The sequence below is a fragment of the Dama dama genome, chromosome 28, assembly GCF_033118175.1.
Source record: "Dama dama isolate Ldn47 chromosome 28, ASM3311817v1, whole genome shotgun sequence".
Classification (NCBI taxonomy): Eukaryota; Metazoa; Chordata; class Mammalia; order Artiodactyla; family Cervidae; genus Dama; species Dama dama.
The window spans coordinates 60,266,270-60,285,682 of record NC_083708.1 but is presented as its reverse complement, the minus strand read 5'-3'; positions in this window follow the sequence as shown (position 1 = coordinate 60,285,682).

Below are 19,413 nucleotides of genomic sequence, written 5' to 3'. Positions count from 1 at the left end.
ACTCCCTTCCTCGGTTCTCTCTAGAAATCACCTACCTTCTAAATATGCTTTAGAATATTTTACACCTCTACTGGTCTTGGAGGAATAAAAAAGTATTGGAGATACTGCCCTAGACAGCTCTCTTTCTGTCTTATACGGGATCTCCTCAGAACAGACCGAGATGGAAAATTATGTTCAGACTTTGGTTGGGGAGTCCTCTGAGGAGATTCGCCTGCAAGGAAATGAATAAAGAAGGACTGAGGAAGCGTGAACCCAGGAGCGGGTCAGCTCTCAAGAGGCGTCTGGGATGAGCCCCACAGTGCTCACTACATCCCATCAGACTGGAGAGCTGGATTTCTGTCTTCAGTGTAATTACCTCTTTCTCTTCCCAACAAAGGGTTTCTCTCTTGGGAAAATAAATGGAACAAAGGAAGATGATAAAATATGAAAGTTCTAAAAATAATAGAATGAAACTGGGAGATCTGAAGGAAAGTCAAATCTATGTGGAATACAGCATATTACTGATTCAGCATCAAGCCACACAATTATACTCCATCTACCGTGCAGTTAGTATACCATGAAACTTCCTTTGTGAGGTCCGTGTTATCTGGTTAGAGAAAACGGAGAGGGGGGGGCAAAGGAGGGCTCACAACAAGGTTTAGTTAAGGATGACAGAAGGCATTGCAAATTCAGAAACGTCTTTAATATGTAATCAAAATGATGCAAATTCACCTTTTGGTTTTTGTAAATAAGGAGGATTTGATTATCTTAAACTATTAGCAAGAATATCCTTCCCTTTCTCTTCCCTGGACTTGGGTATTTTAAAATTTGTAACAGAGAGAACCATCTTTTTAGATCTACCTTAACATGTTGTTTCAATTGAATTTAGCCAAACCCCAAAAGAAAATCCTCTCCTAAGACATAATTAATTTACACAAAGTGTTGATTTAGCACCTGCTTAATTAAGATCATGGGCTTCCCAGGTGGCGCAGTGGTAGAGAATTAGCCTGCCAATGCAGGAGATGCAAAAGACATGGGTTCGATCCCTGGGTAGGGAAGATCCTCTGGTAACCTGCTGCAGTATTCTTGCCTGAAAAATTCCATGAACAGAGGACCCTGGCAGGCTACAGTCTGTGAGGTCACAAAGAGTTGACCACAACTGAGTGAGCATACACACAAATTAGGAACATAGATTTCAAGATTTTCTAGGTTCTTCTGGTCAAACTTTAAAGATATACTTTCAAAATATATATATATACACCTCGGATTCTGTGATCAGGGGTTCTCGGTGACTAAAAGATGTTGAGGAAAATGTAAAGCTCTAAGTTAAAGGTATCAAGTCAAACACATTGGCGGTATTATCTATGCTAAAAACAATTATTTACTTTTGTTCTAGTAAGAGATAATATAGTAAATATTGCAAATAATGCTCTTAGGCTAATATAATCAAATCCATTAATATCTCAATAACCACTCTAAAGTTTTGAGGAATGTTTGCATATAAAGAATAAAGAGGTATGTATGTATATAGTTAAAACAGTCTTCATAATTTTTAGTGTCCTAAGAGTTATATTAAAAGCACTTTCCAAGGCTGTTTCTAAAGGAGCCATCATTAATATTTCATTTTAAATAAATTATTCTAGGAATAGGAGATAAATCTTTGGAAGGCAAAGTTTTTACCTGTTTTTTACACCATGTCTCCAGCAAGTGGAAGAGTAACTGACATAGAATAGGTGCTTAATAAATATTTGTTGAATTAATAAATTAGGGCAAGTATAGTGAGGACTGGGAAAAAAATACAAGAACTGGCGCTGGCCATTCAGTGACCACACTTTGTCTTAGAAAGAGAACTAGCAGGTATTTAAAGCAAACGGATTCAATCCAGATTTGGATTAACACTAAAGCACTCTATTGAAATCTGTCCAAATTCTTTCCACAATCTTAGGTTTTTACATAAATGTTCTGAAATCTTTTAAAATAAAACAACAGGCATAAGCCCAGAGAGGAAGCCAGTTTATGAAATATCTTTAAAATGAATTATTCATGCTGGGAAATCAACAAATTACTTACTGATTTAATTGTAATGCTTAACTGTGTTATCAGACCAAGAGACTGAAATGATCCTGAAAAACTCAGGAGAGACAAGAGAACTTGGCAAGTAAGGACCTGCGCCCAATGCAGTCACATTAAAGACCCTAACGGCTACGTCATCATCATTGATATATAATGTGCTCTCTGGTGGCTTAGAAGGTAAAGAATCTGCCTGCAATACAAGAAACCCAGGTTTGATTCCTGGGTTGGGAAGATCCCCTGGAGAAGGGAATGGCTACCCATTCCAGTATTCTTGCCTAGAGAATTCCGTGGCCAGAGGAGCCTGGCAGGTTACAGTCCATGGGGTCACAGAGTCGTAAACGACGGAGCAGCTAAGCGCAGAACATAATCATTATAGCCAGCACCTAGAGAGCACTTCTTTCTGTGCCAAGTACTTGCTCCTCACAACAGCAGCAAGGTTCCAGGCAGGAATCAAGACATCTGCTCTACTAAAGTTATCAAAAATTGGCAAATTAAACCTGTTGTAAAAACTACAATTTTTGTCCGTCTCCCCTGAGTTGAAGATAGTCAGGGAATGACTGCCCTGACTTTTCCTCCCAGTGTCCTGCGGAACAGCTGAAACAGACAGAACCGAGGTCTGGATACAACAGGCTTGTGGGTCCTGGGGTCTTTTCTACTAACAGAACCTAAATGTGTCAGCTTCAGACTTTCTCCAGTTTCACCCACCTCTAGAAAGTTTTTTCAGTGGTTGGAAAATTATTACTGAAAATGATGCTGTTTTCTCCTGGGGAGTCAAGCAGATATCCTCTGTGCCTCCATGGGACACTGCCGGGAGGAAAGAGAGTGTCCTAGTCTATCCCACCCCGAACATCTCCAACAGCCAAATGAGGAAAACTGAGGACCAAGTAGGCTCAGAAGCTTCCTCCACATCAAAGAAATGGCAAGTGGCAAAGACAGATCTTGAGTCCTAGCTCTCTGATGACTGTCCCCATCATATTCATTCTACAGTAGGGGTCCCCAACCTCAGGGATCTAATGCCTGATGATCTGAGCTGGAGCTGATGTAATAATAATAGAAATAAAGTGCACAGTTAATGTAATGCACTTGAATCATCCTAATAAACTCCCCCTCCCCTGGTCCATGGAAACATTGTCTTCTACAAAGCCCAGCCCTGATGCCAAAAAGGCTGAGGACCGCTGCTCTACAGAACACTGGAAAACTTCCACTCAGATAAGTTTGATGAGAACTGAAAGGCAAAACTCTTGAACACTCTTCTAGAAATGCTCTCATGCCTTAACCAGATTCTCCTTTTCCCATAACTCTTTGCCACATGGTCTGAAAACATGTCATTCAAACCACTTCTTTCTGAGCCAAGTGAAGAGATGGAGTGAACAGCAAAAAAGAATAGAGAAAAGATCTAACTGTACTTCATCTTACATCAGCATATTTAAAAGTTGACTCCGTTTTGACCTTGCTACACTTGTATTACTCAATAAATAATCACTATATTGAATAATACAGGAAAGATCTTCAGTTTAGAGTTATCAGTTGTGCCAAAAGCACTAATATTTTGCTTTGGCAAACATCAGACTCAGGAGCAGATGCTACATTATTCTCTTACGTGTATTTTTATCAGTCTTCATTCAACAGGTATCCAAATATGAAAGCACTTGTTAGCTTACTTACCACTAAGTACATATACATAATTAATATGAGCTAGTTCATGCAGAATTTTCCTTATTGCCTACTAACAGACTTGAACTGCAGAGTCTGAATAAATTTGACTACATGTTCCCACTAAGAAAAGGTCTTATCAGTCTAATGCCACTAAGGAAGTTCTTTCCTCTAATTTATTTTGTGGCTTTCTTAGTAACCAGTTTGAATGATTCACTGTGTTTCTAAAGTTCTTTTTAAGATCCACTATGATAATTTAGAGTTTAGTATCTAATCTTTCATTTAGCCTTTGATCTCTTAAACTATTCTTCTGCCAATAAACTTTCCAGTCGCAATTATAGTAAGAGATTCTATAACTTATTAGAGTAGAATTTGAGATGTGGAGTGGAAACGAAATTAAAAATGTCCTTTTTTCTTCCCAAGAAGTCCTGCCAATTTTGGACACTGTTAGCATGTCTGACAGCCGAATACCTTTTGTTTCTGCTGTAATGCTTCCTAATCAAGTAAAAAATTAAAAAGGTTAAGTAACTTCAAGACCTCATAAAATCATGAGAAAAATCATTTCAGTTTTGAATAAGCCAGTAATTACTTCAGATAATGACATCCAGCTCATATGTCTTCCACTTCCTGTGGACAGATTTTCCTTGGTGTCCTTTGAAATGTTACTTTTTTTAATTTGATCATCTGTTGTTAAGGTTATTGTTCAGAGACCTGATTTAAGTATATAATATTTGGTTTTAAGATCAACAGAAGTTGTTTCCACTAACTCTTCTAGAACCAGAGCATCCTTTCTGCTCACCCACCTTAATTTTGGTTTTCAGTGAGTTTGGTTAGTTTTACTGTTGTATCCGCTATTGGAGTCATATAGTTCTAAATCATTTCACTGCCCATGACAATATAACCAGTATAGTAAAAGCTTAGAAATCATCAAATAAATGCATTTCAGTAGTATGAAAAATGTTTCTAATGAAACTTTTTCTCTGTTTCTGATTGAATAAATCTATTCATCCCACTAAGTAATTAACTTTCAGAAATAACCAATAATAAAACTGTTAAAAAGTCAGAGATCATACCTTGAATTGTAACAAAAATATATTTATTTAAATATATATACTTCTAGAGTTATTTAACTTATACTTAACGAATGTTTTTCCTGATCAATCTCCCTGAGTAAATTCAACTTTATATTGGCCTGTGCTCATTTTTTTTTTTTGAAAGGACTATAAAAAATTTTCCAGATTGGGCTTATTAACATAGCCCATCCTTCCTATTGCTGTAAGAAATTCCAATCTGATTCATTTCCTGGGGTGACTGAGTCCTGGTTGCTGCAACCCTTGCTTCAGTGGCTTCAGTTGTTAAGGTAAAGCCTCACTTCCCTAATACATCCTATGTCTGAAAGTGAAAGTCACTCAGTTGTGTCCGACTCTTTGTGACTCCATGGGCTTCTCCAGGCCAGAATACTGGAGTGGGTAGCCTTTCCCATCTCCAGAGGATCTTCCCAACTCGGAGATCGAACCCAGGTCTCCCGCAATGCGGGCGGATTCTTTACCAGCTAAGCCACAAGGGAAGCCCAAGAATACTGGAGTGGGTAGCCTACCCCTTCTTCAGCAGATCTTCCCAACCCAGGAATGGAACCAGGGTCTCCTGCGTTGCAGGCAGATTCTTTACCAGCTGAGCTATCAGGGAAGCCCCAGGCAAACATCTTTAAGACTCAAAGGCTACATCTTTAGACTTAAGAAACAAGAGCAGAGGTAGTTTCAGTGTGTGTCTGTGTGTGTTAGTGGCTCAGTCATGTCCACTCTGTGCGACCCCTTGGACTGCAGCCAGCCAGGCTCCTCTGTCCGTGGGATTCTCCAGGCAAGAACACTGGAGTTGTTTGCCATTCCCTTCTCCAGGGGTCTTCCCGACCCAGGGAGTGAGCACACATCTCTGTGTCTCCCGCAGCGGCAGATGGGTTCTTTACCCCTGTCACCACTATGGGAGAAGCCCGGCTTCAGTACACATGTGTGTAAGATATAAAACGGCCCTCCAAGGTAAAGGGTCTATAATTCTGCTCTCACCGGGAAATCCAGGGCTCTGAGATGTTTTTACAAAGTGGATAAATGAACTTGATCGACCCACAGTCTCTCAGCCAGTCTTCCTTAACCCAAAACACAGTCCCCTGAGTTTCAGCATTTAGAGCAATTATGTGGCCTTCACAAGGAGTCCACCCATGACCTGAACTTTAATACTGTGCCCCGAACCAATGGCAAGCATGAGTCACCAACAAGAAAAGACAGGGACCCTAGTTTTAAGTACTTGATTATGAGCCTTTCCAGGTCAGGGTGACCCCAGGTGTTATAGCACATAATCCCTGACATGTCAGTGGCTGACGCAGCAGAAATTGAATCTGTTCTCAGACAATGGTCCAACTCAGGAACCCCTGGTTGAGTGGTAGCCCTCCTTCATGTGGTGGTTTTAGACAGCCTCTTGTGTCTTTGGTCCTGCCATTCAAGGCCTGATAATCTTCTACGATCACTCAATCACGAAAGAAAGCATGGAGAAACACCCCTGCTTCTTTAAAGCGTGGCCTAGAAACTAACACACATCACTTTTGCCCACATTTCAGTGATGAGAGAGTATCACAAAATCAAACCCAGGAGCAGGGAAGGGGGAGGGTTGAAAATACAGTCTTTGATTAGATGGCAACTTGCCAGTGATAACCCTAAACTAAAGAACAAGAAACACAAGTGTGATGTATAGCTGATCACCACCACAACAAGCATCACTGAACAACAATTGACTCACACCTGTTTTGTTCTGGATACTACATTAACATTGTGGGTCGAAAAGACCCCCTGGAGGAGGGCGTGGCAACCCACTCCAGTATTCTTGCCTGGACAATTCCATGGAGAGAGGAGCCTGGAGGGCTACAGTCCATGGGGTTGCAGAAGCAGACACAACTGAAGTGATTTAGCACAAATGCACCGCATTAATAATCAACATATGTGAAGTGACAATAATTAACTACAGTAATTAACTACAATTTATTCACTCAGTCATTCAACAAATGCTTACTGAACTTCTTTTTTAAGAGGATGAATTAGGAAGTTGGGATGAACATACACACCCTACTATATGTAAAATAGGTAATCAACAAGACCTGCTGACTAGCACAGGGAACTCTGCGCAGTAGTCTGTAATAACCTATAAGGGAAAAGAATAAGAAAAAGAATAGGTACATGTATAACTATCACTTTGCTGTACACCTAAATCTAACACATCACTATAAATCAACTATAGTCCAATATAAAATAAAAATAAAATAAAGAGGGGAAAAGATGAACTTCTACTGTGTGCCACTTGCTAGGCTGTGAACGAGGGGAATAGGGCAGTGTTCCGAGTCCTGCGTAGGAGAAAGGGCTCAGCAGTTCTAAATACCCCCAAAGTAAATCAAGCACATTTTTAGGGTTCCACTGCAGAAACATGAGAAAAGAGACTTCTCCATTTCCTTTTTCTCTAAAATAAAGCTTTTGAGATAATTTCATCCTTGCTCTATGCTTAAAAGGCATTAAAATGCTCCTCAAAAGAAAAACAAGAACTTTGTAGTCTTCCCCACACTTGATTAGGATTTTAGAATTATACATAGAAGGAACATCAAAATACTTTTATAGGTTGAACCTATAAAAGTAGGTTCACCTTTGAAGTGATTCTTTGAACCTTTGAAGAAGGTTCACAAGGGAGGGGACATAGGTATACTTATAGTTGATTCATGTTGATGTATGGCAGAGATCAGCACAACATTGTAAAGCAATTATCCTCCAATTTTTTAAAAAAAGTCAAAAAATACTTTTATAATGCCTGTTCAGTTCAGTCGGTGAGTCGTGTCCGACTCTTTGTGACCCCACGGACTGCAGCACACCAGGCTTCCCTGTCCATCACCAACTCCCGGAGCCTACTCAAATTCATGTCCATCGAGTCAGTGATGCCATCAAACCATCTCATCCTCTGTCATCCCCTTCTCCTCCTGCCTTCAGTCTTTCCCAGCATCAGGGTCTTTTCAAATGAGTCAGTTCTTTGCATCAGGTCCCCAAAGTATTGGAGTTTCAGCTTCAGCATCAGTCCTTCCAATGAATATTCAGGACTAATCTCCTTCAGGATGGACTGGTTGGATCTCCTTGCAGTCCAAGGGACTCCCAAGAGTCTTCTCCAACACCACAGTTCAAAAGTGTCAGTTCTTCGGTGCTCAGCTTTCTTTATAGTCCAACTCTCACATCCATATATGACCGCTGGAAAAACCATAGCTTTGACTAGACTGATCTTTGTCAGCAAAGTAATGTCTCTACTTTTTAATATGCTGTTTAGGTTGGTCATAGCTTTTCTTCCAAGGAGCAAGTGTCTTTTAATTTCATGGCTGCAGTCACCATCTGCAGTGATTTTGGAGCCCAGAAAAATTAAGTCTGTCACTGTTTTCATTGTTTCCCTATCTAATTGCAATGAAGTGATGGGACTGGAAGCCATGATCTTAGTTTTCTGAATGTTGAGCTTTAAGCCAACTTTTTCACTCTCTTCTTTCACTTTCATCAAGAGGCCCATCAGAAAGTTCTTTGCTTTCTGCCATAAGGGTGGTGTCGTCTGCGTATCTGAGGTTATTGATATTTCTCCCGGCAATCTTGATTCCAGCTTAAGCTTCATCCAGCCTGGCATTTCGCATGATGTACTCTGCATATAAGTTAAATAAGCAGGGTGACAGTATACAGCCTTGACATACTCCTTTCCCAATCAGGAACCAGTCTGTTGTTCCATGTCCAGTTCTAACTGTTGCTTCCTGACCTGCATACAGATTTCTCAGGATGCAGGTGAGGTGGTCTGGTATTCCCATCTCTTGAAGAATTTTCCACAGTTTGTTGTGATCCACACAGTCTAAGGCTTTGGCATAGTCAATAAAGCAGAAGTAGATTTTTTTCTGGAACTCTCTTGATTTTTCGATAATCCAACAGATGTTGGGAATTTGATCTCTGGTTTATCTGCCTTTTCTAAATCCAGCTTGAACATCTGGAAGTTCACATTTCACATACTGTTGAAGCCTGGCTTGGTGAATTTTGAGCATTATTTTACTAGTGAGTGAGTTGAGTGCTATTGTGTAGTAGTTTGAGCATTCTTTGGCATTGCCTTTCTTTGGGATTGGAATGAAAACTGATCTTTTCCAGTCCTGTGGCCATTGCTGAGTTTTCCAAATTTGCTGGCATATTAAGTGCAGCACTTTAACAGCATCGTCTTTTAGGATTTGGAATAGCTCAACTGGAATTCCATCACCTTCACTAGGTCCGATAATGCCTAAGCCCTCTAAAATATCAACTTGGTCTTGAATATTTAAACAAATAACTTCAGAAAAGACCTCACAGATGGGATAGGATTTGGGTCCTTGAAAAAAGAAAAGGGTTCAAATGAGGAAAGTAGATGAACGAGGCAAGGTGTTCCAGGCCAAAGGAACTTGAGTAGTGCCGGTCAGGAGATGGGCTTTAAGGGGGTGCCATTATGGCTGGGAATGATCAATTAACATGAGGGGAGGAAAGGTTGTCTTAGTCTAGGCTCGCTCAGGCTGTGTGTTAGAGAAATCAGGTCTATCTGTCCTGGTGAACTGTGAGCACCTGGAGGCAAGAACCACAGTCAGCCTTTAGCTCCAGTAGTATCTGTCCAGAAGCTTGGGAGAATTAAATGCAATTGAATATGTGCATCCACTCGTATATGGTGTACATGACATAACTGTGCATGTCTATGGTATACGTATCCGGGGAGACTTTTTCATCACCTTGACTTTGAAAACCATGTGCTGTCAAATTGAGGACTTCCCTGGTGGTCCAGTGGTTGGGAATCCACCTCCCGCACAGGGGACGCAGGTTCAATCCCTGGTCCAGGAATGTTCTACGTGCCCTGGGGAAGCTAAGCCCATGCATCACAACTGCTGCAGCCACATGCCTGTAGCCGGGGCTCTGCAGCACGGTGAAAGCCGCGCACCACGACGAGGGAGGAGCTCCGGCTCAGCACAACGAGAGAAAGCTGGTGCCCCGCCACTACTGAAGTCCTTGGGTCTAGAATCCATGCTCTGCAACAAGAGAAGCCGCACAGTGAGAGCCTGTGTATTGCAGCCAGAGAATAGCCCCTGATTGCTGCAACTAGAGAAAGCCGATGAGCAGCGGCAAAGACCCAGTATAGCCAAAAATAAATAAATACATATTTTTTAAGTAATAAAAGAAAGCAAATTAAAAAAAAAAACATATTGTCGGATCAAGATGGGAAGAAGATGAGTGCTCTAATGTGTCTAGGATTGGAATTCTCACTTGTATCACAAATTATATTTACTGGAATCTTTTCTTTGTACATTTCACCTTCTGCCATCACTTCTTTCTTTGTGCAGTAAATATTAGATCTGTTTTGTCACTTAATCTTCATCCCAGAAAACTATCATTATCTATTCTATTCATCCTAAACATCTGAAGTATTGGGAAAACTGTTAAAAATTCATGATGACATTCTTTTCATGTTGTAGAAGAAATTCTGGTCGTGATTATTATTTCTAACATCTAGAAGGCTGTTATTCATTATTTATGCAGTTGTAGAAGGGGGAAAAGTTTGATCACTATCTTGCTGTATTTCTTGGAAACAATTAAAAAGAATTAGCATGGAGGGTCACATTTCTATCACTTTTCCCATAAAAACTGGAATTCATGAACATGGCAGTTAGAAGAAATTATTTTTCTCTAGGTGGAACTGGGATTGAAATTAGATTGAATCAAAATGATGGTCCTCAAGACATTTGCTGCCATTTGGAAGGACAATGACTATTTTTTTTAATTCTAGGGGGAAAAAAATCTTAACTTTTCAGATACCAATCTAGACTAGTTACTAGTGACTGATCACTAATCAGTCATAACCTTCTTTTGCTGAGTCTAGATACAACCTCTGGATCTTCAGCCCAGCACTCCCACAGCCAGGACCCATGAGTTGGAGTTCATATGAGGTGAAACTATTTGCTTTTCCTATTAACTCTGAAGTACCTCACCTACAACAGTTTAAAAAGAAAATATATAATCCTATAATATTTGCAGAGATATCCTGCCCTTTTAAATTCTAATTAGTGCTACTAATCCCTATAAACAATTTCACCACTGCTGGAAGATAGTGAAATCTAATTAGCTGTGTTCTAGAAGGGACTGTGGCAGATAATAGCTTAGCAACTAAGAGGGTTCATCAGGGGTAAAAAGAAACATGCAAAGTTCCCTTGGCCCCTTAATAACCACAATATTGATGAAGGAATAAAGAAAGGAGGCAAAAATTGACAAGTATTTTCAGTTTGGGAGTCAGACAATATAACTATGGGAAAGTCACAACACATTTCCTTTTTGAGGCAACAATAGTCAAATACAAAGTAAACAAACAAATACAGGACCAAAAAAAAGGCAAAGATATAGGACGCACTCTCTCTCGCCCCTCCCCACACCCACAGCAGATACCACTCCCCATTCACAGCCTACGTCCCTGCGCAGGGCGCAGCCTTAAAAGGCGTCCCCTGGTACATGGGGCGAGGCTTGGCTGTCACTCCCAGTCTTGTCTCTGTTGCCAGCTCCAGATTTTATTTGGATTTGACTATTTTTTCCATTAATATCCTCTTTCCGTTTCAACCCAGGACATCACATTGTATTTAGTTGTCACATTTCCCATCTCCTCTGGCCTGTGACGATTCCTCACCATTTTCTTCTTTTTCATGACCTTGATGTTCCTGAGGAGTTCTGACTAGGTGTGCTGCAGAACAACCCCAAGCTTGTTCGCGTTTTTAAATTTATTTATTGGGCTGTGCCAGGTCTTACTGGCAGCATGGGTGATCTTGGATCTTCGTTGTGGCGTGTGGGCTGTAGTTCCCTGACCAGGGGTTGAGCCTGGGCCCCGGGCCCTGGGAGTGTGGCGTTCCAGCCCCCGGACCACCAGGGAAGTACCCTTCCACCACAACCTGTTGTCTGACGCTTTTCTCATAATTAAAGTGGGCTTATGGGCTTGGGGGAAGACTACAACGAGGAAGTGCCCTTCTCATGACATCGTATCAGATCATATCATATCCACATATCATCACTGGGAATAAACCCTCATCACTTGGTTAAGGGAGTGTTACCAGGATTATTCTCTGCAAAGTAATATTTTTCCCTTTCTCTACTCTATCTTTGGAAATGAGTCATTAAGTATAGTCTACCCTCAAGGGTGGGGGATTAAACTCCACTTCATGGAGGGGGAGAATATGTACCTATATTATTTGGAATTCTTCTTTAAGGAAGATTTGTCTTGTCTCCATTATTTATTCACTTATTCAGCAATTTATATGTGTGTATACTCATAAGTCAGTCCTAAAGGGACAGTAGCCTTTCATTTTGGGGAAATTGCTTTGATGCAGATGTAGAGAATGACCTGTGGACACCAGGTGGGAAGGGGAGGGTGGGACAACCCGGGAGAGTAGCGCTGACATATACCCAGGACCGTTTGTGAAATACACAGCTGGTGGGAAGCTGCTCAGCTCGGGGCTCTGCAATGACCTACAGGGGTGGGAAGGGAGCTGAGAGGGAAGGGATATATGCATATATAAGCTGGTTCACTCTGTTATACAGCAGAAGCTAATACAACATTGTAAAGCAATTATACTTCAGTTTTTAATTAGATAAAAATAAATAAATATATAGTATATATATCATATATAATAAATATATGTAATAAAAAATACTTCAATTTTTTAAAAATGCTACTGATGCTTATATACGTTATTTATTTATATCAGTATGGACCCCTGACTGTTTTTCTTCTCTTGATTATAATCTAATACTATGCTATTTGTTTTACTGCTCAAATTGTCCCAGCTCTTGCAGTCATTCTCATTAGGAGCTCTTTCAGTTAATGTCTCTTGAATCATCTCTTTTATAAGACTGTTTTCCCTTGTCCTCTATGGACTGGATACATCTCTTTGAAAGATGACAGGGAAAAACAATCTGTCTTGTGAAGTATAGATAAGGTTTTAGTTAATAGTTTATATTGTAGGCAAATAAAGCCTTTTAATATGAAGGGCACCTGTAGAAGTGTTATTTGCTTTTCAGCTGAGAATAAAAATGAACTTTATGAAGTACCTGTCATTTAACAGCTAGCTGGTGCTTGAGGTTGTATTAGCATATTTTTTTTTTTGAAGTGACATGACTTTTTTTGACCCAGCTTAATGACACAACTGAAGTACTCAATTCATCAGAGAAGATCTGGGCTCCTTCCTGTGCTGTGCACATATTTTTATTTTAAATCTTCTGCAGCACAATTGCCTTTGTACCAGACTCAAGGAAATGAGCATTTAAGCTGCCCCGCAGAGCTAAGATTTCCTACTGAGTGTCTACCTTGAGAAGTATTGCTGTCTCAGACCACTTGGCTCCACTCCAGCTGCCCTCAAGGGCATGTTTGTAAGAGGGACGCTGGTAGGTACCCAGGTTGGGGTTTTTTTTGTTTTTGTTTTTTCTCAACCTATTGGGTTGGCCAAAAGTTCATTCTGGTTTTTCTGTAAGATAGTATGGAAAAAAACTCAAGCTTTTTGGCCAACCCAATTCTTTAGGTTGAGAAGCAAGAAAGAGTGTGTTGCCTAGGTCCCGTGAATGTGCCTCAGATCTATCAATGGTTGGTTGTATGGCCCTGAAAAGAGGCTCCAAGTGCTTGGGTCTCAGTTTCCCTACTCTGTCTGCAGGGCTTCCCTTGTGGCTCAGATGGTAAAGAATCTGCCTGCAAAGCAGGAGACCCCGGGTTTGATCCCTGGGTCTGGAAGATCCCCTGAAGAAGGGAATGGTTACCCACTCCCGTATTCTTCTCTGGAAAATCCCATGGACAGAGGAGCCTGGCGGGCTACAGTTCATGGGGTCACAAAGAGTTGGACATGATTGAGCAACTAACGCTTCCATCCACTTCCCTGTCTCTGTAATTAGTACTTAGTTATTTCTGAGCGTCTATTAGGTCTAACATCCTAGAGTTTTATGCTACAATTTTGTGGTGGCCGGAAGAAGGCTATGTGCATATATTCATGTTTCAGTTCCAAGAGAAGTAGCCTCTAGTCTGAGGGAAATTACGTTTATAAATGTATTATTGATGCCCAATAAAAATGCCAAGGATTCCTGACGTTTACATGACACTATTAATTTTTCAAATTCACTTTCACATTTTCTGGTCTCAATTTTCTATTTTTGACTTTGAACACGTGCTTTTTCTGTCGCACATGCACATTTACCCCTCTCTTGGACTCTCAGGTTGATGCTTAGCATCTTTAATGGACTGATTTTCTCCCACTAGGTCACTTGCTCTGGGTGGTGTATGGTTTCTCACTTTGATGAAAGTCTTGGGGTTGCCTTTGTCCCAGACTATCATCCCAAGAATGGTTGTATAGAAAATAGCCTTGGATGATAGCGATTGGAAAAGGAAAGCATGTTTAGTCTAATATGCCTCCTTTCAGAGTAAGGGGCAGGATGCTTACTGCCCATTATAAAAGATTTGGGCTCCCTAGTTCAGTATGCAACTTATAATACACTCACTACATGTGCATCACTATTGAGCTTAGGAAACTGGTGCAAAAAATGCTAATACAGATAGGCTTATTATATAGTGATTTTTTTAATTGAACAAGAAAACTGGAAAAGTATACTGTCTCTGCAAATGACGTGATTGTTTTCTTAGAAAAAAAATCATAAGAATCTATAAAATAGCTGCAAATTTTATGAGCATTTAGCAAGACAACAGATTCAAAATTAACATCCAAAAATTCGTTGTATTTCCCTATATAAGCAATAAAAGTGGAAATTGAATTACAAATACTATTTGCAAAAACATATTAAAATACATAGAGAGTTAAATATGTGCAAACCTCTATACTGAAAATTACAAATAATTCAAGAGAAATTAAATATCAAAATAAATGGAGAATGCTACTTTCTTCACAGATTGGAGGACATACAATGTTGATAAATTTAAATTCTCCTTAAATTAGTCTATAATTTCTATACAATCACAACTAAAATTCCAGCAGGGTTTTTGTAGAAATTTACAATTTGATTCTAAAATTTATATGGAAAATCATAGAAAATAGAATAGTCAAAACTATCTTGAAAAAAAGAAAAAAGTTGGACTCATACCACCTGATCTGAAGACTTCTATAAATCTACAATAGTATCAGTTCAGTTCAATTCAGTTCAATCGCTCAGTCATGTCCGACTCTTTGCGACCCCATGAATCACAGCATGCCAGGCCTCCCTGTCTATCACCAACTCCCAGAGTTTACCCAAACTCATGTCCATCGAGTCAGTGATGCCATCCAACCATCTCATCTTCTGTCATCCCCTTCTCCTCCTGCCCCCAACCCCTCCCAGCATCAGGGTCTTTTCCAATGAGTCAACTCTTTGCATCAGGTGGCCAAAGCATTGGAGTTTCAGCTTCAGCATCAGTCCTTCCAATGAACACCCAGGACTGATCTCCTTTAGGATGGACTGGTTGCATCTCCTTGCAGTCCAAGGGACTCTCAAGAGTCTTCTCCAACACCACAGTTCAAAAGCATCAATGCTTTGGTGCTCAGCTTTCTTTACAGTCTAACTCTCACATCCATACATGACCACTGGAAAAACCATAACCTTAACTTGATGGACCTTTGTTGGCAAAGTAATGTCTCTGCTTTTTTAATATGCTATCTAGGTTGGTCATAACTTTCCTTCCAAGGTGCAAGTGTCTTTTAATTTCATGGCTGCAATCACCATCTGCAGTGATTTTGGAGCCCAAAAAAATAAAGTCAGCCACTGTTTCCACTGTTTCCCCTTCTATTTGCCATGAAGTGATGGGACCAGATGCCATGAGCTTAGTTTTCTGAATGTTAAGCTTTAAGCCAACTTTTTCACTCTCCTCTTTCACTTTCACCAAGAGGCTCTTTAGTTCTTCTTCACTTTCTGCCATAAGGGTGGTGTCCTCTGCATATCTGAGGTTATTGATATTTCTCCCAGCAATCTTGATTCCAGCTTGTGCTTCTTCCAGCCCAGCGTTTCTCAGGATGTACTCTGCATATAAATTAAATAAGCAGGGTGACAATATACAGCCTTGACGTAGTGCTTTTCTGATTTGGAACCAGTCTGTTGTTCCATGTCCAGTTCTAACTGTTGCTTCCTGACCTGTATATAGGTTTCTCAAGAGGCAGGTCAAGTGGTCTGGTATTCCCATCTCTTGAAGAATTTTCCACAGTTCATTGTGATCGAAACAGTCAAAGGCTTTGGCATAGTCAATAAAGCAGAAATAGATGTTTTTCTGGAACATAGTATAGATGCTGTTATATTGGCACAAATGTAGATCAGTGGACCAGAAGAGAAAGTCTTAAACAGACTGACGCATACAGAGTCAACTGTGTTTTTGGACAAAGGCACCAAAGCATTTCAAAGGGCAAAGGAAGCCTGTCCCACAAAAGGCATTGAGATAACTAGACAGCCATACGGGAAAAAAATAATTCCCCTCTCTTTTTTCCAGTTTCTGGAAAAATATTTATCTTAGAATTAACAAAACATGCATGTAAAAGCATTAATATTAAACCCTCAATGTCCCAACTACCAAAATAGTCACTCTCAAGCCAGGTTGCACTTCAAAACCACCTTAGAACACTTGCCTAGGCCCTGTCCAAATATTCAGAAATTCCAGGGACTGGGAAGAAGGCACCCAGGCAAGGTATTTAGGAAATGCTCTCCAAACAATCCTATAATTGGGAACTGCTTTAAGACAGACAAGCCTATTATGCTGCAATTAGAAAACAAAAATTAAGATGTGAAGGTGTTTCTATAACTTTATTTGACAACAGCAGTTAGTTCTCCTTCACATTAACTGTCTGGAGACTTCACAGGGGTGACAGGTACACAAGTCACCAGCTTTAGAGCTTGTTTGGTTAATCGTCATTACGTTTCCTGGACAACCACACACGGATAGAAGTGTGTGTGTGTGTGTGTGTGTGTGTGTGTGTGTGTGCAGTTGCTCAATCCTGTCCAACTCTTTGTGACCCCGTGGACTGTAGCCCGCCAGGCTCCTCTGTCCATGGGATTTCCCAGGCAAGAACAGGGAGCCTGCAGTGGCCCTGACCTGGCTATGATCTTGCCTGCATGCTATCCCCGCGGAGTGAGGCACCATTCCAAATAGGACTGCATCCCTGAGGCCTCTCCTGGAGCTGGCGGGGCATCCGGGCTGGTTGGGGCAGGTGGGGCAGGTCTGAACTGCTGTTCAGGTTTTACGGCTTTCCATAGGCCAGCCAGTGGAGCGCTGGGTTGCTGGTCTATCCTTTTAGGTGGGGTCCTGGCAGCAAGGAGGTAAAGCCATGTTTACAGGTTACTTTTCTAGGTAACTTTCACAGCCAGCTAAGATAGCCTTTCGGCTTTCTGACCTTCCTCTCTGTCTCCAGGCTTTATTTGTTAAATAATTTTATTTATTTATTTGTTCGTTTGTTTTTGGCTCTGCTGGGTCAGGCTTTTCTCTAGTTGCTGCAAGTGGGGGCTGCTCTCTAATGCAGTGTGTGGGCTTGTCTCGTTGTGAACCACGGGCTCTCAGACGCACAGGCTTCGGAAGTTGAGACACGTGGGCTGCTCGCAGGCTCACGAGCACAGGCTCAATGGCCAGAGTGCCCAGGCTTAGTTGCTCCATGGCAGGTGGAATCTTCTCAGATCAGGGATGGAACCCATGTCGTCTACATCGGCAGGCAGATTCTTTACCACGAAGCCACCGGGGAAGCCCTGTGTCAGGGCTTTCTTGCAGCCCAAACCTGGATCTGGGATTTGTCAGTTTCCTCCAATCAATAATGAGTTGCCCAACATCACAAACGTCTTATTTTGTGACCAGGTTTGGCATGTATATCAGTATCTCATATCAGGTGCTCGGGGTGGACTGGGGTGCTTGGCTTTCATTCCTGCAGTAAATGTGGCCCAGTCAGGACTCAAAGACAGGCATGTAAGTGGCCTGTTTTACCAAACTCCCTAAGAATTTACTTACCTACTGTGTAGATCCACATGCCCAAGGAGAACGCCTTCAGTGGGCCAGGCCTCCCTGCAGGATGGAATAATCCAATCTGTAAGGGAGTAAGTGCCCTGAACCGCCAGGTGCCATGCAGGCCCTGCTGGGAAAGGAGGGTGAGGCGTGTGGGACCACGTTGCTCATTTTCTCTGGTTCCTGCCCGTTCAGAGAACCACCATCACTGCCTGGATCTCATAGCCACACCAGCCAGGAGGGGATATTTTCCCTGGCCTTGTGTTGGACCTTGACGGCTCTATCAGTTAAGTTCAGCAGGAGTACATTCTCTCACTGTGTTTCCTGAATCAGGAGCTGACCCAGTCCTTGGAGGCGGTGGTGGTGTTTTCTTTTATCATTCGGGGTCAACAGCACAGAGCATTTCATCCATTTAATGGTCAACCGTAGCATCCTCTTCTTCATTTGAATCCCTTTCCAAAAGGGATTCCACATCCGAGCAGCCCAATCAGGCTCTGTCCCGCCACTCAGACCTTAATCCTCAACAACTCGTGCTCTTCCAGCTCTGCACACTGGTGCCCGAGGTCTCTAACTTCCCCTGCTCCCCGCCTTGTCCGTCAGCCCACAGGTGGAAAAGCCACGGACAACCAAACGTCCTTCTCCAGCCTCAGCTCTGCTTACAACTTCTAACTCGAGTTCCCGCCTGCCCACACTAGAGACTGGCCCACCGCCAGCCCTTCACTTCCCTTCTTCACTGCGGTGCACCACGTCCAGTTCCTCAAACAAGCTCACTAAGCCAGCCAGGGTTCCCGGGCATCCACAGACACACGTAGAGGACCAGGAGCGTTTAGTACATAGGTCACCCTTCCCCCACGTGAAGGTCAACAGCCGACTCAGGATTTCTCCCACAGACATCTCTTTCCCAAAACCCACTTCTCCAATCTCCTAATTTTTTTGGTTTGCAAATTCAGAAATGTCCAGAGTGAAATCTGAAATTGGCCCTCAAACAAAGAAGAGACCAAAGAAAGAGGCAGAGCGCTCCAAATGGGTAGGTGGGAGGCTAACTGAGCAAGGGAACCTGTGTCTGAGGCTAGTCTTGAGCAGCCACCAGATGAATAGATCTTTGCATCCGTCCGCCAGAATCTTTAAAGTTTATGTAGAGGCCTTAACTGGATGCAGCCACATATACTGTCCAGATGATCTCAATAATACCTTAATTTCTCAAGGCTGCATCCTTGAAAATGGCTCCCACCATGGGAACTGTGAGCAGAACATATGTTCTAAAGACCGGAGGAGCCTCTCTGCCCTGCTCTAGCTCATGGGTCAACTGGCAGTCATGACCTCTGGGTGACCTCCCCTAAGAGGAACATAAAACCTAAAACTATTAAGCTTCTAAAAGAAAATACAGAAAAATATCCTGGTGACTTTGAGATTATAAAAGAAAATCTTCTTAGGACACAAGAAGCTCTAATCACAAAAAAAAACATGGATCACTTACACTTCCTCAAAATTAAAGTTTTCTACTTTATCGAAAGGCTTTGTACAAAGGCAAGGAATTCCCTGGTGGTCCAGTGGTTAGGACTCTGTGGATCCACTGCAGGGGACACAGGTTTGATCCCTGGTCAGGGAACCAAGATTCCACATGCCAAGTGGTGTGGCTTAAAAAAAAAAAAAAAAAATCTTTTTTTTAAATAC